General features: G+C 34.0%; 1 protein-coding gene across 12 annotated transcripts in view; it reads left to right on the top strand.

The window, feature by feature from the left end:
* Positions 1-23,556, top strand: part of FBXW7 (F-box and WD repeat domain containing 7) — a 190,241-nt gene that overhangs the window by 24,167 nt on the left and 142,518 nt on the right. For 2 of the 12 annotated variants that reach the window (XM_076010579.1, XM_076010582.1), the window contains exon 1: positions 8,135-11,691. The exons of 8 other annotated variants lie outside the window; for them this stretch is intronic. The gene's annotated coding sequence lies outside the window, so the exon portion shown is untranslated. Of the gene's footprint in view, positions 1-8,134; positions 11,692-15,639; positions 17,684-23,556 lie in introns of those variants that run through there. 2 more of the 12 variants (XM_076010580.1, XM_020280158.2) reach the window with 1 other exon arrangement.

Here is a 23,556-nt window from a genome sequence, read left to right on the forward strand (position 1 = left end):
TGGTGGCTTAATTAAATGTCTAACACTTTTTATAAAGTATCTATTTTAGATTTCCTCATAATTTTTTAACAAAATTTCTATAATTCAAATAATTTCTTTACCATCTCTTCATCTAAGTTTGATTCTCTTTCTTTTGGTGCAAGAATTCAAGCCATTTTATAGCTGACCAGAATTATAAGCCCAGATTTATTAAAAATTATTTAAAAATGCTTGTTGGATATTTAATTTTGATGTCAGATATCTATTTTATTGTTTTTCTTTTGACTGTAGAGCAGAAACTTCTTATAAATTCACTGTGTATTTGTTGAAAATGGCTCAATATTGACACAAGAAACAGCTTTAACACAAGAAACAGCTTTTAATTTTGCTATGCCATAGCTAATTATAATTGTCATTCATTGTAAAATTTGTGGCATACCTTTTCCCAGTCTCTTTTTATTTTACTATTCTTGTGGTAGTGCTAGCTTCTGTACCTCTTCCTGATTCTGCATGGATGTGTCATCTTTTTATTTTAGAAAGTATCTATTCCTTTTTTTTGTCTATTATTATTTTTTGAGATACACTCTTTCTCTATTGCCCAGGCTAGAGTGCAGTAGCATCATCATAGCTCACTGCAACCTCAAACTCCTAGGCTCAAGTAATCCTCCTGCCTCAGTCTCCTGAGTAGCTGGGACTACAGGCATGTGTGTCCATTCATTTTTAAAGTTAAAAAAATAGTTATATTCAATGTATATTAAAATTAAAAAATTAAAGTAAAAATTACAAAGTATTTCAGTTGAGTTACCAATTATGATTTATAGAGACATCAATACAACTTGTGTTATTTGTGGAAAAAAAAGACATTCAAGTAAATACATTACAGTGTTATATTGGTGTGTAGAAAAAAATTCATTCTAACTGAATTAGTTAATTGTTGACTAAATCAGTGTTTTTTATGCCTAATACTAGAAGTGACTCACTATAGCCTGAAATGAGCAGTATAATATGCAGTGCAGTGTAATGCAGTGCAGATGAAATGTAGTACTACCAAAACAATAAAATTTTCTTCAGCTTTTAAATTTAAGTTAATTACAATTAAATAAAACTAAAAACTCAATTCCACAGTAACACTGGTTACATTTTAAGTGTTCACTAGTTACATGTGGCTACTAGCTAATATATTAGAAATTAAACCTATGAAAGTTGATTATATAGTATACTTTCAGGTCTGGATATTATACCTCTGAGAGTTGGTTATGTACTTGATTAAAGCATTTTGGTTACTTGAGACCGGGATTATAGTCATTTTTGTTAAGGCTGATGTCACAAGAGCAGTACCAAGAAGACTTCTGAATCAAGAACCCTGGAAAGAGCTGCTTCGAACTACTTGTGTTTTCTTTGTGGCATTCCTCATAGTCAAGAATTAATAGGAAAATATACCAAACATTATTCATGGATAAAAGGGTATTTAATAATCAGAAAAACATTTGGACATACATATCCTATTTGAAATTATAGCTTGCCTTTATGTTACTAGAATACTTGGAGAGTGGAAAACATTATGTATTCTAAAAACTGTTTCATCTGGGTGAAAACCAAAAAAAAAAAAAATCAAATAATTTTGTTCAATGGCTCTCACAAAAAAATGAAGGATGTTTCATCTGTAGAGATCTCTGATAGAGGTCTCATCAGGTTTACAACACATCTTTAGCAAATTCAATTTCAGTTGACATGGATTGTGGAAAGATTATTAATGGTATTCAATATTTAATATTCTGAGTTTGAACAAATATACAATTTTTTATTAAGTATACCCAAGCTTCTTTGTTGTATTAAACCTAGAGTGGACATACCTCAACTAGTTATTTTAGCACCAACCTTTTATTACTTTGCTGTTATCCTTTGAGCAAGCTAAACAGTAAGTTCTCTGTCTCTGATTTTCACGGAAATAAATGTGTGTTATTGCTGGTGTTTATTCAATTCTATCATGATCTGTGAATATAAGGAGATGTCTAAAGACTTGTTTTAAAAAGCATGAATAAAGACAGATGTGAAACTTCTTTTGAGAGAAATTGCCTACTAAACTTTCCAAAGTGCTTTCTGTGGAACTAGTCACTAGAGATGGTCCTTGAAGGAAGGATCTATGATTAAGTTTGAAGAAACACTGTATGCCATAATAATGATGGTATATTCAAGATTGACAGTGCACATTGGCATATTGAAGGCTTTGAGACATCTTGCAAGAAAGAAATTTGCTAAAGCTTGTTTATCCTGCATTTTAAAACTTTTTGGACAATGGAATTCTTTTTGAAATCAAACGTGTCTATTCTGTGAGAAATGCTGCCCTCTAGAGGCATAAATTCAGTTGCTCTTAAATTTGAGTACAACAGTGCTGCCTGGTTTGAGTATGTAGAAATTGTAATGATTAATACCAACCAAATGTGTGGTAACAAAATAACCTAATGGAAAAATTTTATGTCTAATTTTAATAAAATTTGGCAGTATAGAATTATAATATGTAACTATCCACTTTTAAAATTGGACATGTGATATTTATGGCTGCTAATCTTTTTTTTTTTGAGACAGTGTCTCACTGTTGCTTGGGCTAGAGTGCCATGGCATCAGCCTAGCTTACAGCAACCTCAAATTCCTGGGCTCGAGTGATTCTCCTGCCTCAGCCTCCCAAGTAGCTGGGACTACAGGCGCATATCACCATGCCCAGCTAATTTTTCTATTTTTTGTAGATGTGGGGTCTCGCTCTTGCTTAGGCTGGTCTCAAACTCCTGACCTCAAGTGATCCTCCTGCCTCAGTCTCCCAGAGTGCTAGGATTACAGGCGTGAGCCACTGTGCCTGGCTGCGAATAATCTTTTGAATGCATTTCTTTCTACGAGTAATTGTGGACATGTAGGACTTCAAGTTTCTGAATTTCAAATCTCTCCTGCTGGCAGAAGCCATCCTTCCCTGTTTTCTTTGAAGACCTATAACAGCCATGCTTAAGACAGTTTACCATTCAAGGGGAAGCCAATTTCCTCATACCCCTTCCCTTCCTCATACCCCATACCCCTTTCCGCAGTCTTCATTGTTTCCATACCTGTAAGTGGAGTCAGACTGTATCATGCTGTCAAACTGGGAAGAAAAGGATTATATATAAATTTTGTTTTTTAAAGTTTTGCTGACTTAACTTCAGGAATATGTATAGAAATGAGATTTGATGATGAGTGAGAGAGAGGGAGAAGAAGAGAGAAAGAAACATGCCTTGGCATTTGGCCGAATGTATTGATATGGTGCAATTGCCTGAGATTCTGGATTCAGTGTTCTAGCTCAGGTAACTAGGAGTAGTTCTAATTGTTTGCTCCTTTGATTGGTCTCAGCACTGGCTTATACTAAATGTAGTTGAATGCCAAACAATTCATGGTATAATATACAGGAAGAAGTAAAAATATTTAGAGAAATAGGACTGATGGAGTGGGTTTATTATTGTGACCATTCACCCACCTGCCCTATTCCTTCTCCACTATTCTCTACTGAAAGGTCCAGAAGACACTTTATTCACTGACCTAATGATAAATGCTTTGAGGGCAGTGCCAGCATATATGAAAAGCAATTTAATTGCTCTCATCTGTAGGTAGAAGGAGAGGAGATACTTCCATTGAAATTGTCTTTTTGATTTTAGGGGGATGGTTGGATTCTGGGGTGGTTCTCACTTCCACAGGCAAGGTGTGGGCATCATTTCCCCAAGGTAGCACGACAGGCATGATGATCAGAGATGCATTGACCTACATTTTTCTTTAGTGTGGCTAAAGGATTGTGGGATCTCTAGATCTAAAATAGATGGGCAGCCCATTAAGGTCCTACTTGATCTGTATAAACAAAAATTTTAGATCTCACAAGTGAAGTCCTGACTTGAACTATTGTAAGTTGTAGTTTTTTACATAGTTTCTAGACCTGAGATGGATCTGTAGAATCTGTTTAGTTTTTCTAAAGAAGTAGAATTGCTATGTTTATGCATTTAAAAAAATATATGTGTTTTTTGTTTTTGTTTTCTTTCCATTTCCACTTTCTCTGTGCAGTTTAGTTCTGTGGTCCCCAACCCCTGGGCTGCGGCCCAGTACCAGTGTGTGGCCTGTTAGGAAACAGGCTTCATATCACTGCTTGAGCCCTGCACCTCCTCTCCCCTACCCATGACACCCCACACCACACCCTACAAAAATTGTCCCTGCAAAAATTGTCTTCCATGAAACTGGTCCCTGGTGCCAAAAAGATTGGGGACCACTGGTTTAGTTCGTAGGTTATAGAAGAAAACAGGAGGAAAGAGATGTCACCCAGAGATTCTGATATTGGAGCTGTGTGCCATAACTGATGAGACTCTGGTCTCACATGAGGAACAGAGAGGATTTTGTTTGTAGAAGGCTAAATTATAATCTCGTCAGGCTTGAGAATCTTGTTTAGAACTCGAAGCTCGCAATAAACGTGTGTGCTATTTGATAGCCAAGACTTAGTCTGTGTTTGTGGTTGTTCATTTCATACAGCCTCTTGATGTTGGGTAAAATCTGCATATTAACTGTCCTGTAGAGGCAGAACTCAATTTCCTAGCATCCCTTACAGCTGAGCATACATAGGACCTAGGCTCTAAGGATCATATGCATCTGTGTAAGACGTGAATTCAGAAGAGAGAAATGCAAGGTAACAGCTCTTCCCTGGAATTACTTCCTAATGTAGATGTTGGGTGGTGAGACATCAAGCTTTTTTAGGGTAGCAGTGGTAGAGGTACTAGTGAGCCTGACTGTCTTAGGCTCATCTTTCATAGCACTAGGGTTCAGAGGTGAGAACAATTTTGTGTGGATATTTAGGTATTTTTCCTGATTTCATACTCCCAAGCTGATTCTTCAGTTTTTTGAGAATTCATTGAATAACCTTAATATATTTTAATAGGTTCCTTTTCTGTTGAAACCACCTAAAATGGGTTCTGCCTGCAACCTAGAGCCCTGGTTGATCTTCTGATTTTACATATTTTGTTTATTATCAAAATATTTTATTTTTTAATTAAGATATAAGAATTGTCAAGCAATTTCACTCCATTTCTTTCCTTCCCAGAGCTTTACATTTCTTTGTGACCATTTTTTCTTACCTAGAATGCCAATTTTTGTACCTTTGAATTGCTTCTTGTTTTTCATTACTTGGCTTAAGCTCTGCTGCCGTTGTGAACAGCCTTTCTTGTACCATCCCAGCAGGCTGATGGATTCTTTTCTTCCTTTGAATTCCAGTAGCACTTGTTTAGGCATGAAGTGCTTTTTTTTCTTTTTTTCCTTTCTTGTGTGCATCTTAGCTCTCACACTACATGATAAGCTCCCTGAACACTGATAATATACCTTTTTATATCCCTTGCATTATCTAGTCGAATGTCTTGCACCTATTAGATTCAGGGTTCAGAACAGTCGCTCTCATAATGTGTAGTGATTAGTGTGGCTGAGAATCACAATGATGCTAGGCTGAGTGAATTGAGATAAGCTAGTTAGACTTACTTTACGTTGGACCTAGTGAGACAAATAGTCTGGCCATGAGGCCCAATTTCCATCTCCCTCAAGGACTCTGATACTTGTGAGTAGCCTGTGAGTAGTTTTCCTTAGTAGGTGGTCATATCTTCTGAAATATATCTTCTTAATGTCTTATATATATTTTTGCCTTGACAAAAGTCCTGTCTTTGTCTCTTTCCATTGGTTTCATTGTACCCTCTGAAATTGCTGTTGATAATCAGCACGTTTACTATTTTTGGTCCCTTTTAAAAATATTGTGTAAATTAAGAAATCAAACAGACAAAAAAGTACAGAAAGTAGTATAACAGACACTTGTAAACCCAACCTCAAGATCAAGCAGATGTTAACATTTTGCTTCATTTGCTTTTCTCTTCTTTTAAAGTTCTCCCCTCTCCTTACTTTCCTTCAGAGGTACTCATTATCTTACAGCCCTTGTGATCATTATTCCCCTGTTGTTTTTGTACATAGAAAACATTTATGTAAAAGAGGACCTTAAGAATTTTCATGCAATGTTGTTTTGACACTTGTAGGTTTAGTTTATCCCTTTTACCTATTTAGTTTTTCATGTTGAGTAAGGCTTAGTTTCATAGTGAGAGATTATTAGGTTCTACTTTTTGGCAAATAATATTGTAATGCTTGTACATAATACTTAGTATTATTTTATCTAGTATAGACACCTGAAAGTAGAATTGCTGGATAACAGAGTGCCGCTTCATCTTTATCGGGTATCACCAAGTCCATTCCAAAGTGAAGGTATGATACTACTCTATCCAATTAACATGTTTCACCACATTTTTTCAACATTTAATTTTGTTTAGCTACTCATTTTTGCCTGTCTGAAAGATGAGAAATGGAGTTTTGTAGTTTTCATTTTCGTTACTTTGGTTTCTATTGAAGTTGAACATCTTTGATGGTTTTTTTCATCATTCTGCTTTCCTATTCTGTGAATCTTTATTTCCTTTGCTAATTCTTTTTTCTGTTGGATATTGGCTTTTATATTGATTTGTGGCAATTCTTTTATTAATCTGGATATTAATGCTTTTGATAGTACGCATTGTAAATATCTTCTAGTCTGTGTTGTCTTTAATTTTGTTTAAAAGTTTTAGGTTTGCTGCACGAGTTTATTTCTACAATCTCTATTCTGTACCATAGTCTTACTTGATTTGTCTACTTTCATGTCATTATCACATTGTGTTAATTATAGCAGTTTTGATATGTCTTAATATCTGATAAGGTGAATCTTCTCTCAATGAAAATTTTATATCAGCTTATCATATTTTACCCTCATTCCAAAGAAAATTCAGCAACAAAAAAAACCCCAAACCCTGTTGGGAATGTGACTGGAATCTCATTGAATTTACAGGTTATACTGGGAATAATTGTCATCTTTACATTGTAAGACTGCCATCTCTATTCCTATTTAGTACAGTTATATTGTTTTCTTCAGTATCACTTAAATATTCTTAGGTTCTTTATGATTTTTGTTACCATTGTGAATGGTGACTTTTTATAGTAGTACATTTTGTAACTTGTGGTCATAAACCAATTAGTATGAGAAACAAATTACTATTTGTATACTGATTTTGTATCCAGCAACATTGTTGAACTCTTCTAATGTTAGACTTTCTTGGGTGCCCTGTACATAGATAGTCATAATGATCAGTGAATAATGATTGTTTTTGTTGCTTTCCAGGACTATGCGTTTTGTTTTTCTTATATTATTGACCTGTCTAGGACCCCTTTTCTATAACTGCAGCTCTTCTGGGTTTTGGCTTTATGTGTGTGTGTTAGTATATGAAGAAGGAAGAGGGATCTGAGAACTGAAATCTCCTGTCAAGGGCCAACAGTCCCATCTCTAGTCCCTACATACGAGTCAAAGACCAAATATATATATTTAGACTAGCAACCAATTGTAGGAGAGAGACATTGCCACCTTGTGGTCTTATTAGCTTTTTCTAATGTGTTACTGTTTTTTCTGTGTTACTGGCACCTAAAGATTTCTCTTTCATGTTAGCTAAAAGATTAATTTAAAAGAATGATTTTGATATATTCTTTCTAGATGAAGTTTCTGTGTGAAGGCTTTTTAGTTGATCTAATCTGATATATTGTTAGGACTCAAAGTATAGCCTATATTATATAAATTTCCTTAATTGAAATTTCATTCTCTTTGGGGACTTTGTATTCTGAACCCCTCTACCCTGGTTTTTGATGCCTTTCAACTTCCTATAGCATGGTGGTTTAAGAGAACAACCTTGAGTAAGTCTCTTAAAACTTGTTTGTTTCTTCATTACCAGTAGTAGTGTCATCATCTTCTCCTACCTTATAGATTATTATAAGAATTAAATAAATTCATGCATATAAAGCATCTAGAACAGTGTTAGTTATTGTTCTCAACCTCCTGTTAGCTGTTATCTACTGCTTTTCTGATAGATTCTACTTATTCTGGGAAGACAATGGCACATTGCTCATATTCTCCTTATACATTCCAGGTCCTACAATAGTTCTTGATGATTTCAGCATCTGTATATATGATTCATCAACATCCTGTTTTATTTTCCCGAGCTCCCCAAATCCAGTGATTTTTCTCCTCCAGTACCCTGCTACTCTCTCTTATGAGAATTATTATGTTAATAATTGTTCCGCCTAGTAAAAAATTAAACACCTGTATCCTTCAGGTTTGCTTGATTAGTTGTTCCCATTATAATTCTCCTACCAACTCATTTGTCCTTTTAGTCTTTTAGTTTCTTCCAGTCATCAGCTTTCTCTATTTTTCACATCTCTTGTCAACTAAGAGTCTTGTCTGTATCCTAAATTCCCCATACTTACATATGTTTGTCCCATTTGTCTGGCAAAATGCCAATTCTGGATTAACTCCATTATCTAGTTCCTTCATTCCTATACCACCTGAAATGCTGCAGTAGAAACTCACCCAAAAGAACATTTTTTTAAAATTATAAGTTCATGATGCTTGGAAATCCATTATATTACTTTTGTCAGCTGGTGTCCTCATCGTTACCATGACTGTTCAATCATCCATTCTCTTCAGACCTCCAGTGTGCCCCTTCTCTTTCTGCAGAAGAGTTTTCCTATTATTTTCCAGTGAAAATAGGAGTACCCAGTGGAAACTCTTAGTTGCCCACTACCTTTCCTATTTTTTCTTTCTTCTTAATGTTAAAATAGAGGTAGTACTGCTTTCTGTCTAAGGCCTCTTTCTCTCTTCCCCTCCCTCTGAGGTACCTTATACTATTGATTATCTCCTCCTATTTTTGGATATTCACTTTCTTTCTTTACACTTGATTCTTATTAGTATTTAAACATGCTCAGTTCCCACTGTTTAAGAGATAAAACAATAAGCCTTCATGGGTACCACATTACTGACCTTTTTATTCTCTTTCCTAGCCAAATGCTTGAAATTATTATTTGTTTCCATTTCTCACCTTTGACTCTTCAGTTTATTCATTCCACCAGCATGGTATTTGCTAATGGTACCAGTGACCTCTCTGTTAGTAGATTAAGTGGATATTTTTAGACGTGCTCCTATTTGACCTCTCTAATAGTGTGCTAGGGCTGCCATAAAATACCACAGCCTGGGTGACTTAAACAACAGAAGTTTATTTTATTGTGAACAGGAGTCTAGACGTCCAAGATGAAGTTGTTGGTAGGTTTGGTTTCTTCTAAGGCTTCTCTCTTCTTGGCTTGCAGAAGGTGACTTCTTGCTATGTCTTCACATGTTCTTTCCTCTATGGGCATGCATTCCTGATGTCTCTTTGTGTGTCCAGACTGGATTAGGGCCTGAGTGATGAATTTATTTACCTCTTTAAAGGCCCTATCACCAAATACAGTCATATTCTGAGGTACTGGGGGTTAGGGTTTCAACATATGAATTTTGGGGGAGCATAGTTTGGCACATAAAACTGTCCTTCAAACCCTTTGGTTTTCATTCTGCCTCTTTGATCTATTACTCTATAGCCTTTTTCACAGGCTTCTCTTCTGCTCGGTCATTTGAAATTGAAATTTCTTGAGTATTGTTCCTAGGCTGCTTTATAATTCTGCTTAGTGATCCCAGGAATACCTTCAATAAGATGTTCAAATCGGAACTCATAATAATCCCCATTCAGGTGCCTTGACCTTAGCCTACCTTCTTAACCTTATCTCACGCTACTCTCTTTTTTCACTCTTTACTCTAGCCACGCTGGCCTCTTGGTCCAAATATAATCTGTCGTTTCCTCCAGAGCCTTTGCTCTAGATATTTCCTATGTCAATATGCTCCTCACTGTTTATTTAAAAAATTACTCAGTTTGTAATACATACAAAAGATATGAACATTAATCATTGTGGACATAATACTGTATGATTCCATTTATATTAATTTCTAGAACAGAAAGCTAATCTATGGTGAAAAAAATAGTGAAGAGTGGTTGCCTTTTTGTTGTGGAGAATACTCACGTTTGACTGTGAAGAAGCATAACGGAGCTTCCTGAAGTGATGAAAATGTTCAATATCTGATAGAGGTGTGTGTTAACTTGGGTTTATCTATTCAAGTTGTACAGTTAAGTATATATTTCAATGTATATAAATTTCATCTAAAGATTACAAAAATAGACTTGGGTGGCAGGAAGTGGGGTGTGGAAGAAATAAGAATTACAGAATGTTGATGGTGGCTGAAGTTGGATAATGGGTATGTAGGAGTTTATTATACTATTCTGTTTATTTGTGTTTGAAATTTTCTTCACAAAAAGATTTTCTTTTAAAATAAGAAAGTTATGAACATACATAAATAGCACCTGTGCTTTCACCACCAGCATAATAAAAAACTTCTACTGGCCAGGAGTGGTGGTTCATGCCTGTAATTCCAGCACTTTGAGATGCCGAGGTGGGAGGATTGCTTGAGGCCAGGAGTTCAAGACCAGCCTGAGCAAGAGCAAGACCATGTCTCTGCAGAAAATACAAAAATTAGCCAGGTGTGGTGGCATGCATCTGTAGTCCCAGGGACTCTGGAGGTTGAGGCAGGAGAATTGCTTGGGCCAAGGAGTTTGTGGTTACAGTGAGCTATGATGACGGTACTGCACTCCGGCCCGAGCAACAGAGTGAAACCCTGTCTCAAACAAACAACATCCCCAACCCTTACTGATACAATTCCTTTCTCTGGTGACCACACCTGATTCTGTACTTCTTTCTCCCCTCCAACCACTGTTCTGAATCCCTCTTCACTTTTAAACATATTACAATATCAGTCTAAATCTCACTTCCATGGGGAAAAGCCTTTTCTGACTCAAAATACTCGCTAAGGTTAAGTGCCCCTGATAAGTCCTTTCATGGCTTTTAACATAATCATAATTATTTTTAAAACTACTTAATATCAATCTCTCTAGTAGACTAGGTTTTCAGAGGGCAAGGTATATCTGTGGTTGTTGTCTTAGTGTCTAGAATAATACATTTATTGAATAATTCTATTGGTGTAGTTTTTAAAAAAAATTAAAGATATCAAAACTGAAGAGCTATTCTATTGTGCTTACTTTGATTGTTGGGTCAGAATGTTATAAAAAGTTATGAATGTGGGATAATGATTGAGAGATGGTAATGCCTTCTTTCTGATTTTATTTATATCTGATAAAAGAGCTATAATATTGTATCATTAGATCTGGAACTATGTCCTAAAGTCTTGTGAATTGGTTCCCAAGATGCTCTTGAGCTTTACGTTATCTTTCTGTTTTCTTATTTGAAAGCCACTGAGTACTCCTTTCCTCTTTACAGAGTATTCTAAATGCCTCTTTTTTCTCTTGTCTCTAATCTACTTCCTCCTTTGCTTGTCAGTTTTGGTATTTATCAGGGATAATAATATTTAAGGGCTTGTTGTTTTCTTATTTTTTATACTGATGGCTGTATATTTTACACTTCAGTATGCCTCACTGCCAAATGAAGGTATGAGCTAATAGATAATAAAGGTAGATAAAAATGTTCTGCTTATAATTGTACCATTAAACATGTTATCTTTAATACAAATACGCATTCAAGATATTGAAGGTGCAGGATTATGATTTTTTTTGTTTGTTTGTTTTGTTCTTTTTGAGACAGAGTCTCACTCTGTTGCCCCTGGCAGGATGCAGTGGCATCATCATAGCTCACTGCGATCTCAAACTCCTGGGTTTCTGCAATCCTCTTGCCTCAGCCTCCCAAGTAAGTAGCTGGGATTACAGGTGTGTGCCACCACGCCTGGCTAATTTTTCTAGTTTTTGTAGAGACAGGGTTCCATTCTTGCTCAGGGTGGTCTCGAAGTCCTGAGCTTGTGATCCTTCCGCTTTGGCCTCCCTGAGTGTTAGGATTACAGGTGCGAGCCACCGTGCCACGCCTAGGATTATGTTTTGATTTTTGCTGTTTCGTATTTCCATGGAGTTGGGCAACTTTAACAATGTAGTTAGATTTCTGCTATGAGTGTTTTTTAACTTTAGCTGCTACTTGAGAGATAGCATATTATAATGGTTAAGAATGTGGATTCTGGAAGAGTCAGACTGCCAGACTGCCAGGATTTGAGTCCTTTTCTTACTATTTCTTAACTCTGTGACTTTTACCAAGTGGCTTAACTGCCTTGTAATTCAGTTTCCTTATCATTAAAACAGAGATACTAATAGTACCTTGCAGTGTTGTTGTGAGGAGTGTATGAAGTAGTATGTATATAGTGCCTGATACTTAGTAAATGTTAGATCTCTTATTACTCTGGGGGTTCTAGAGGAGTCCATAAATAACCCTTGCCTAAGGTTTTTCTTATTGTGGTAAAATACACACAGCATAAAATTTACCATTTTAATAATTTTAAGTGTACAATTCAGTGGCATTAAGTAAATTCACAGTATTTTGCCACTTTCCACCTCTATCCATTTCCAGAGCTTTTTCATCATCCCAAACAGAAAGTCTGTACCCATTAAATGATAACTCCACATCTCTTATTCCCCTAGCCCCGGTAACGTCTGTTATATCCTCTGTCTCTATGAACTATTCTAGGTACTTCATAAATAGAATCATATAATATTTGTCCTTTTGTGACTATCTTACTTCACTTGCCATAATGTTTTTAAAGTTAATCCATATTGTAGCATGTGTTGTAGCAATTGATTTCTCACTTCAGTCCTTAACAGTTGTAGAAAACACTTCTGCAATAGAAATGAAAACATGTCCACAAAGCTTTTTTCAAGAATGTTCATAGATTTATTCATAATAGCTAACAACTGAAAACATTGGTATGGCTGGATCAAGTCGGACTAGTTTGCTGTAGCCCAGGGTCATGTAAGAACATGGGGTTTTCAAGGTAGATATGGGGTAGGTATTGAAAGAAGGGGAGTAGGTATAATAGATAATCATTAAAAGAAATAAAGGTATCAAGTAGACAGTACCATGAATATTCACAGTAAGGATTACAATTTTATGATTAATTTTATAAATTCTAAATGCATTCTGTTGAATTTAACTGCAACTCATAAAAATGACCAAGATGACTGACTTTATAATTCATGGAAACTGATATTTTTCTAATACTTTGAAGGGGTTTAAAATACCTAATATTGGAACCAATATTTCATGTATTAATTAATTTTTCACTTTGAATAGCAATTAGTTTAGAGAATGTTAAATTTAAATTAGCAGTACATAGTAGATATATACAGAGTTTGAATCACATTTGAAAATCTAGTATTCGTGTACTCTTGAGGTACCTGAATTCTCAAAAGCTTTATGTGTTCTGAAGTTAATTGAAAATAAGACCTTTTGGGAATTCAGATAGTTCAGGAGTGACCTTTCTAAAAAACAGACCTGAGTACCATATACCTCTTCTTATAATCATGTGTTATCTGCCCATTGCCTGGAATAAAGTCCAAATTCTAGAGCAGCACAAACATGGTCCTTCGTGAACTGGCAGACATTTCCTAATAATTCCTTACATGCATGATACTCTAGCCTTACTAAATTAAGAATTTCTGAAGTTATTATGGTATTTGATTCATGTGTCTTTATATATATGCTATTCACATACCCTAAAATATACTGCCCATTATTTAGCCTAGAAAGTCTTCTCAGGGAAGATTTTTAAAAATCCTGTCTAAGCTCAATTAATTGCATCCTTCCTGCTTACTATTATATTTAGTAGTTAACAGTATTATAAGTACATTACAGTAATTTTTACAGATGCCTGCTTACTCCCCAAGTTGAGTTGCTTGAGGGCAGATATTGTGTATCAATCTTTACAGTGTCATCCATGCCTTGCTTATTGATTGATTAGTGCTGATGGGATAAATAAACATTTATGCTTTTCCTTTTGAGAATATTATAAGGGTTGTTCCTTTAATTCATTAATAAAGATGGCACAGGTTTCTATACAGATTGGCTCTATGGGAAAATAGAAGAGAATAATTAAATAAAATATGAGTAATTTCATCTAGGAACAGTTTTCTGCAGTTGGAACTAATAAGTTATTAAATTACGTAGAATGGAAGGTTGAATTTCTGAATGATAACGTTTTAGTTGTTAAAATGGCATGTAAGAGAACTTTTAAGTTCATATGGCAAAAAACCGGGGGGAAAGACTACAAAGTTAGAGTCTGTGAGGTTTCTGATGTTTCATAGACTAACAAAAGGTTGCTTTATTAGCAGCATTTAATGAATCCTTTTATTGGCTTAGGCATACTGGTAGCTTTGTCATCGCAAAGAGCTAAAAGTTCTTATTTCAATTCTTGATTATGTTAGAGTAGTAAAGTGAAAGCTTTTGACCTTCTCTTAAGCAGAAAATAGAAAGTTTTTACAAATAGATTAAAGCATTTTTAAGGGACATGGTGAAGAAGTAGATTACTGGTAAATCACTTGAAAAATATATGCTTTATATCTTCTTGTGCACTAGTCTCACAGCAATAGATTTCTTTTCCTAGACCTATTAATTGATATTTAAAATAATATTAATAGCTTTAATAGGATGGTTTTTTTAGAGTTAGGTCAAAGTTATCAACAAAACTGAATTATGAGAATGGGTAAACTTTCAGTTCTTCAAATGGTGTTGGATATTAAGAACAACATGAGATACAGGATTTTTTTTTTTTTTAAAGAGACAGGGTCTCATTCTTTTGTCCAGGCTTATCTCGAACTCCTGGCCTCAAGTGATCCTCCCACCTCAGCCTCCCAAAGTGGTGGGATTACAGGTGTGAGCCACTACATCTGTCCTGAGATACAGGAAATATAGAGAAGATGTAATGCTACTTGGTGGCATGCTTTTCAAATTATTTTTTATTTATGTAAATTAAATGCATTTTGCATATTATAATTATTTTGGAAATGCCGATGTTTTTCTGTTAACTTACACCAGAGGTTAGAGGGAGTCACTGAGGACCTCCCTCTAAATTAAACTTCTTCAAAGCAATAGTTTTAAATACCAGGAATTACAGAACTAAGTATTGTATAGCTGTATAAAACTAAGAATTGTATAGTAGCAGTTCATTTTAAATTAAAAAATTTTAAATGATAAAAACTAAAAAGATAAGAATGCTTATGTATAACCGGGCATCCTGGTGCATGCCTGTAGTCCCAGCTACTTGGGAGGCTGAGGCAGTAGGATTGTTTGAGCCCAGGAGTTTGAAGTTGCTGTGAGCTAGGCTGACGCCATGGCACTCACTCTAGCCTGGGCAACAAAGCTAGACTCTGTCTCAAAAAAAAAAAAAAAAAAGAAAAGAAAAAAAAAAAAGAGTGCTTATGCATCCATACTGCCAAAATTAACAAATATAAACATTTTGCTGTCATTCTTTCAGAACTTCTTAAATAATTTAAAAATAGAGTTGAAAATTACTAATCTCATTGTTTTGCCTCCCTTCTTACAGGTAATTACTATTCTGAAGATATCCTTTAAATTTTTAATACTTTTAGCACATATTTATATAAAAATATAAATAATATTGATTGGTTTTTAAAATGTAAATAAATAGTATATTGTTTGTATACTTTTGTAACTTCATTTCAAGTTTCCATTTCAAGATTTATTCATGTTCTTATTTGTATGTACTTAAAGTTTATTTATTTTAACCTCTGTATTATTAGTTTTTTCCATTACTTATGATGTTAAATTTGATTAGTTGGTTAAAGTGATGATACCTGATTTCTCTATTATATAAATATCTTTTACCATGATAATTAATCATTAATCTGTGTCGAAAATGCCTTGAGACTGGTAAATATTGTTTCTCAACAACTTTTCAACTAGTGTTTTAAACATTTGTTATTGATTTTTGCCTGGATCCTCATTGAGTACATTGATGCTTGCAAAATGATGATTTTTTAGTTCTACTATTCTTTTCACATTTATTAGCTGGTGTTCTTCTGTAAGGGAGATCTTCTACCTTTCTTTCTTCATTATCACTGTGACTGTGGACTCACGGTTTTATTTTGTTATTCAGTGGGGCTAAGATCCATTATTTGTTATATAGGGATCCACTGCATATATGATAGTGGGCCAATAAGATTATAATGGAGCTGAAAAATTTTTATTGCCTAGTGGAGTTGTAAGCATCATAATGTTCTGTGATGTAGTATCTGAGGACATAATGTAGTGCAATGTGTGTTTGTGGTGATACTGATATAAACAAACCTGTACTGCCAGTATATAAAAGTATAGCAATACAATTATGCAAAGTACATAATACTTGATAATAAACCACTATGTTACTTGTTTATGTATTTAGTGTGCTGTACCTTTTATCATTATTTTAAGGCATACACCTACTTACTAAAAAAAAAGTTAACTGTAAAACAATATTAGTCAGGTCCTTCAGAAGGTATTCCAGAACAAAGCATTATTATCCTAGGAGATGACAGCTCCATGCATGTTATTGCCCCTGAATACCTTCCAGTGAGACTAGGTGTGAAGGTGGAGGACAGTGATATTGATGATCTTGACCCTATGTAGGCCTAGGCTTAATGTGGGTGTTTGTGTCTTTGTTTTTGACAAAAAAGTTTAAAAAGTAATAAAATGTTTTTTAGAAAAAATCTTATAGAATAAAGATACAAAGAAAATATTTTTGTACAGCTGTACCTTCTGCTTGTGTTTTAAACTGGTATTACAAAAGAGTCAAAAAGTTAAAAATTAAAGTTTATAAAGTAAAAAGGTTATAGTAAGCTAAGGTTAGTTTGTTATTGAAGAAAGAAAAAATTTTAAAATTTAACATAATCTAAGTGTACAGTGTTTATAAAGTCTATAGTAGTGTTCAGTAATGTTCTAGGCCTTCATATTCACTCACTAATTCCTCACTGACTCACCCAGTGCAACTTTCTGTCCTGTAAACTCCATTCATAGTAAGTGCACACTATACAGGTGTACCATTTTTTGTCTTTTATACTGTATCTTTTCTATGCTTAGATATGTAAATCGTTTCATTTGTGTTACCATTGCGTACAGTATTCAGTACAGTACCATGATATACAGGTTTGTAGCTTAGGAGCATACTATAGAGCCTAGGTGTAAAATAGGCTATACCATGTAGGTTTTGTGTAAGTACACTCTGTGAGGTTTGCACAAGAACAAAATCACCTAAAGATGCATTTCTAAGGATATATTCCAGTGGTTAAGTGATATATGACTTTTTTTTTTTTTTGAAGGTTCAAATTGTTAAAATTTAGCCAATAGGAACTCAATCAGTCTGGTTTCTATGACTCTGACACGTCTGATCATTTTTACAGTACTTATTTGCTTTCTGGCACAACGAAATGCTCCATCCTTACCTTAACCCCAAAGCTGGAATTGGCTATTTTGCCAAGGATCCTTGTTCTTCTTAGTGGGAAATGTTATTTGGAAGCCAACATGACCATGGATATGTTCTGTATTTCTGGTTGTCATTGCTTCTAGTGGTTCTTTTCATTGAATAGAGCAAAGAAATATACTTAAAAAGACCACTAATATTTGTAATTTCAGTCTAGCAGCACAAGGGTTCTTTTCTCTTTTCCCATGTCATATTTCTGTCTCTCTTTTCCCATAGCAGGAATCCTGGTTACCAATAACATCAGTATATGTTTATACATTTGCTTTGTCCTCCAATATACATGGCATAATATTGGAATTACTACAGCAATACCACTGCCTACAATAAACCTAATAAATAAAGGAAATTTAAGATTTCTATGCAGCATTTTATTCATAGAATATAAAGGTAGGTAGTCAGAGTACTGTGCTTACAAGTTATTTTAATTATATTTTTAATGTCACCAATTTGATAAATACTTTTATTTCTTAGTATTTTAGCCTTTTTGTTGCCTTTGTAAATACTGTTTTCTCTTCAGTCAAATAAACAATTTGAAATTCTTTTTCATTTAATAGGAGAGTAAAGCCTATTTATTGTATCTTGATATGACTGGTATGTTTTACTCATTAAAAAAAATATTTTTACTGGCCTGGCACAGTGGCTCACGCCTGTAATCCTAATACTCTGGGAGGCCGAGGTGGGTGGATCGTTTCAGCTCAGGAGTTCGAGACCAGCCTGAGCAAGAAAAAGACCCCGTCTCTACCAAAAATAGAAAGAAGTTAATTGGACAGCTAAAAATATATAGAAAAAATTAGCTGGGCATGGTGGCACATGCCTGTAGTCCCAGCTACTCGTGAGGCTGAGGCAGAAGGATTGCTTGAGCCCAGGAGTTTGAAGTTGCTGTGAGCTAGGCTGACGCCATGGCACTCTAGCTGGGGCAACAGAGTGAGACGCTGTCTCGAAAAAAATTATTTTTACTGATATAAAAATTTTCCTTTCTCTAGATCTTTAGAATCTTGGTCTTACTCTTGGATATAGTTTCAGAGTCTTTTTGGTGTTTTTGTTGTCACTACTTTGTTTAATTTTGTTAACTAGAATTCATGTTTCCTTTTTTCCATCCATTGAGTTGAGCTTTGTATATTTCTTTGCATAAATCTTGTGTCCTGAGGAAAATTTGCATCTGAGCATGTAATAATTAAAAAAATTAACCATTGTGAGTAGATTTATTTTATATGAACGTGTGCCACAAGTAAATTATTTTACAGTTGATTTTTCCTTTTTGTGGTGCTTTTACAGTGTTGCTGTAAAAACCATAAATGCTATTTGGTAGCATTTTACCCACAGTAGAACTTCTTTCAAAATTGGCGACAGTCCTCTTAAACCCTGCTGCTGCTTTATTAAGTTTAGGTAATATTCTAAATCCTTTGTTGTAGTTTAAAAAATGTTCACAGCATTTTCACCAGGGTATATTCCATCTCAAGAAACTGCTTTCTTTGCTTATCTTTGCTTATATGTATCCCCTTATATGTATAGCCAAGTAATTACAACCAAAGGTACATTTTTGCCATTATCTGTACTTTCCTTTTTCCATCAAATAGCTATGGTACATTTGAACTGCAAAAAGGGGAGCATCCTTGTTTTATATCTCTCTTAAAGGCAAAGGTTGATGGTATTTATTTATTTATTGAGACTCTTGGCTTTTAATTTTGTATATTTGATATTAAGAAAAAAATTCTCTATACCTGTTTGTTAGAAATTTATGTAGAATACGTGTTAGAACTCATTTACAAACCTGTAAAACCATAAAATAGGAATAAATTTTAAAAAATGAATAGGATTTATATAAAAATACTTTATTCTAAGATCAATTAGATGAAGACAACTACTGTTTATCAGAATGAAAAATTAAATATTGTAAAATGTAGATGACTCAAAGTTTTAATCCATAAAATTAATGCCATTTTAGTCAAAGTCTCTGTTTTCTTCTTTTGAGGAGTGGGGGTAATCTTGATAGCTTGATTCTTAAATATATATATAGTAGAATATATGAATGAGAATATCTGGTACAAATTTTAAGAATAAAAATGAGGCAGGTCTTGCTTGCTATACTATAGTTGTTGCCCTATAGTGCTGTGGTAATTAAAACACTGTGTTGTTGATGCAAGGATACAGTCCAGAAATAATCCAGATAAATAAAAAAGGAGAAGGAAATTATATATACACACATACAGAGAAATGAATTTTTTTTTACATAAGAACCATACATCCAAAAAGGAAAAACAGATTTGACTCTGTTACAATGGAATAAACTTCTCTGAGAGAAGACATAACAAGATCAGACCAATATTTTAAGAAAATATTTCTGACATGTAGCAGAGTTTTTAACAAATGTACAGAGCCTTCTACAAATTAACAAAAACTGGAAAAACGGGTTATGATACGGACAAATAATTCAAAGAACATACATGAAGAGTTTTTACAGAAATATGGCTAAAGATGTATGTACAAATATGTTAATTATAGCATTATTTGTAATAGGAAAAAGTTGGAAATAGTCTGAATGTCCACCAGTAGGAAAATGGCCAAATTGTGGTACATCTGTATTTTAAAATATTAATTAGCAAATTGATTAAAAAGAATAAGGTCTTTTTGTCCAGATATGGCAAAAGCTCCAAGACATATTAATGAAAATATATAAAGATCAGTATAGTATGATGTCATTTACTTATAGGTCTATTTTTTTGTGGTAATCTTGAAACCATTTTGTATATCTTACAGGATAAGGGATTTAAGTTATCTATTAATATTATTAGAAACCAAAAATTTCATTGTAAGGAAACAAAGACAAATACAGACTAAAAGGAGCTAAGAAAAATCTTTCACATCAAATTAATTGAAAAATCAGTATGAATCCATAAATAAATAAATATCCATTCACCACACTGCCCCATCCCTCACCTAAGAGAAGATCTGAGAAACATGGACAATCTCAACAGCAGTTATTGCACTCAGCATCTGTATCTCAGTTTCTAAATACCATTGAAAGGATCCAAGACTTCTTGGAAAAATAGACCCTAGTTCTTAGGAAAACACAGCAAGCCAGAAAACAAGGAAGTGCTAAAAACCTGGGTTACATTAAAAGAAACAACCCAAAGGAGTTCCTACTGGTTAAATCTGGAATAACCTGAGCATCAGTAAAAGAATGATTGCATTTACAGACATACCTTAGAGTTATTGCAGGCTCAGTTCTGGACCACCTCAATAAAGTAAGTGTTGTGATAAAATGAGTCCCACAAATGTTTGGTTTCCTAGTGTATGTGAAAGTTATGTGTACATTACTGTTAAGTGAGGAGTAGCATTATGTCCTTAAAAAAGTAGGTACCTTAATTACAAAATACTTTATTGATAAAACGTGCTAACAGTCAACTGACCCATAATCCTTTTGCTGGCCAAGGGTCTTGCCTTCATGTTGACTGCTGCTGACTAAATTGGAGGCTGGATTTGCTGTGGCAATTTCTTAAAGTAAGTCAACAATGACGTTTGCCACATAAATTGACTTTTCTCTTTCATGAAAAGATTTCTCTGTAGCATGCAATGCTATTTGGTAGCATTTTACCCACAGTAGAACTTCTTTCAAAATTGGCGACAGTCCTCTTAAACCCTGCTGCTGCTTTATTAAGTTTAGGTAATATTCTAAATCCTTTGTTGTAGTTTAAAAAATGTTCACAGCATTTTCACCAGGGTATATTCCATCTCAAGAAACTGCTTTCTTTGCTTATCTGGAAGAACCTAACCCTAACCCATCCTCATCCAGAAGAAACAACTCATTCCTTAAAGTTTGGTCGTGAGATTGCAACAATTAAGTCACATTGTAAGGCTCCACTTCTACTTTCTAGTTCCCTTGCTACTTGTACCACATCTGCAGTGGTACTTCACTTCCTCCAGTGAAATCTTGAACAAACTTTTAATTTGTAAAACTCACAATCTCTGTGAAGTGCATTAAAGTGAATTGCAATAAAACAAGGTGGGCCTATAATTATAAAACCTTGAATTGAAAAAAATCCATGAGTCCAGAATGATAAGAGAAAGAAAAAGAAAGCCCTCTTTTAGAGAATTGTAGTAGCAATGTTAGAGCTAGAAAATTATACTGTAAATTCCAGAGAAACAACCTAGGCCAAAAGCATGAATGGATACCAAAATGTTTGAGATGATTGGGAAAACTTGAATATATTACAATTTAAAAATTAAGAAACCAAATTGTCTTGTTTTCCTTTTTTTTGACCAGATGTCTTACTCAATAGATTTATTACATTTGTAAGGCTGTTTTAAAGTGTTTCACTGCTTCATATAGTCTATGATAAAATCAGTATATATAAAAATATATATAGATGTCATTTGCATCTGTAAGAGGTTTGTCTCAGTTACCGACAGCTCAGATTATGTGTAACTGTCTTCCAAAGTAGCTTGCTTAAGAGGACTTCCCCTTCCACCATCACCACATTCTGTTTTGTTTAATAGCTATGTAATCAGATTCACTATATCCTTGCTTATTATATTAGATTACTGCTTTTAAGCTTTATTTTATTCCTTCACTCTAAGAATAACAGTTAATCTGGTTAATTTCATTAAAGCAAGATTATCTCAGAAAGCATTTTATGTCTTTAATTTTTTATAACTCTAATAAAAGTACCTAACAGCCAAACCAAACAACCAACCCAATTCAAAAATGAGCAAAGGACTTGAACAGACATTTCTCTAAAGAAGATATAAAATGGCTGTAAAGCACATTAAAAGATGCTCAACACAAGTTATTGGGGAATGCAAATCAAAACCACAAGGAGATACCACTTGGCTATTAGCAAAATCATGAAAAATAACAATTGTTGGGGAGGATGTGGAGAAAATTGGAATCTTCGTGCATTACTGGTATTGCTGGTGTATGTAAAATAGTATAGCTGCTATGAAAAACAGTTTGCTAGTTCCTCAAAAAGTTAGCCATAGAATGACCATATCATCCAGCAGTTCTACTCTAAGTATATGCCCAAAAGAATTGAAAGAAGGAACACAAACAGATAACTTGCATACCAGTGATCATAGCAGCAGGATTCACAATAACCAAAAGGTGGAAGCAACCCAAATGTCTATAAATAAATGGATAAATAAATGTGTATATACATATAGTGGAATATTATTTAGCCATAGAAAGCAATGAAATTTTGGTATGTGGTATAGCATAGATGAACCTTGAAAACATTATGCAAATGAAATAAGCTATACACAAAAGAAGAAATATTGTATGATTCTACTTACGTGAGGTACCAAGTATTATATAATAGAGGTTACTAGGGCCTTGGTAGAGGGAGGATTGGGAAGTTACTGCTTAATGAGTATAGAGTTTCTGTTTGGAATGATGAAAAAGTTCTGGAAATGAATAGTGATGAGGGTTGCACAATATTGTGAATATACTCAGTGCCACTGAAATTGTACACTTAAAAATGGTCAAAATGGTAAATTTTATGTTATGTATATTTTACCACAACAAAAATATTTTTAAAAAAGTACTATTTTTGATGTTATCTGTGAAAAATTTTCCAGTGTAATGATAAAAGTTTTGTTTTTCTTGTTCCCTTTTGAATATGTTTTAAAAATTATAGGCATTTTGAAATATAGTTATATAAATGAAAAATAATATCAGTAAAGTATTTTAACCTAGTACTTTTGGGTAGTAGAGGAAAATCTTATGTAATTATTCTTTTATTTCACATTAAGTTACAGAAGGTTAGCTATTTAAATTTGCTGATTAAAAAGAAAAATTTTCTGCTTTTGGCCCTATAGAAAGAAATGAATCAAATTTGAAAAGGTGTGCCCCCTGGGTTGTAGGCATAGAAAAAGAAGAGATTAGCAAGACAAGTAACATAACACAATAGATGCTTATTGACCTGATCAGATTAAAGAATATCCAAAGAAGTAAAAATGTGAATAAACAAAATTGGGAAGTATTGAGATGATATTTGAAAAATTCAAATTGTAAATATGTAATGGTTGAGTTATTTGTGGGGTGGTTTTTTTTTTTTGCTTATTTTATTTTTTCCAAATTTAATGTCTCTTTTAAACACTTGCATTGTTTTTAGATCATACTGCAGTTGCACTGAGGCATTTTCATTGCTTTATCTGTAAGATTTCCATAGGCACATGATTTTTTAAATACATATTCAAATAGGGTAGAAGGAAATAATAAATATAGAAATGTATCACTCTGGTGATAGAGATAATAAGTCTGA

The sequence above is a fragment of the Microcebus murinus genome, chromosome 15 (genome assembly GCF_040939455.1).
Source record: "Microcebus murinus isolate Inina chromosome 15, M.murinus_Inina_mat1.0, whole genome shotgun sequence".
Classification (NCBI taxonomy): domain Eukaryota; kingdom Metazoa; phylum Chordata; class Mammalia; order Primates; family Cheirogaleidae; genus Microcebus; species Microcebus murinus.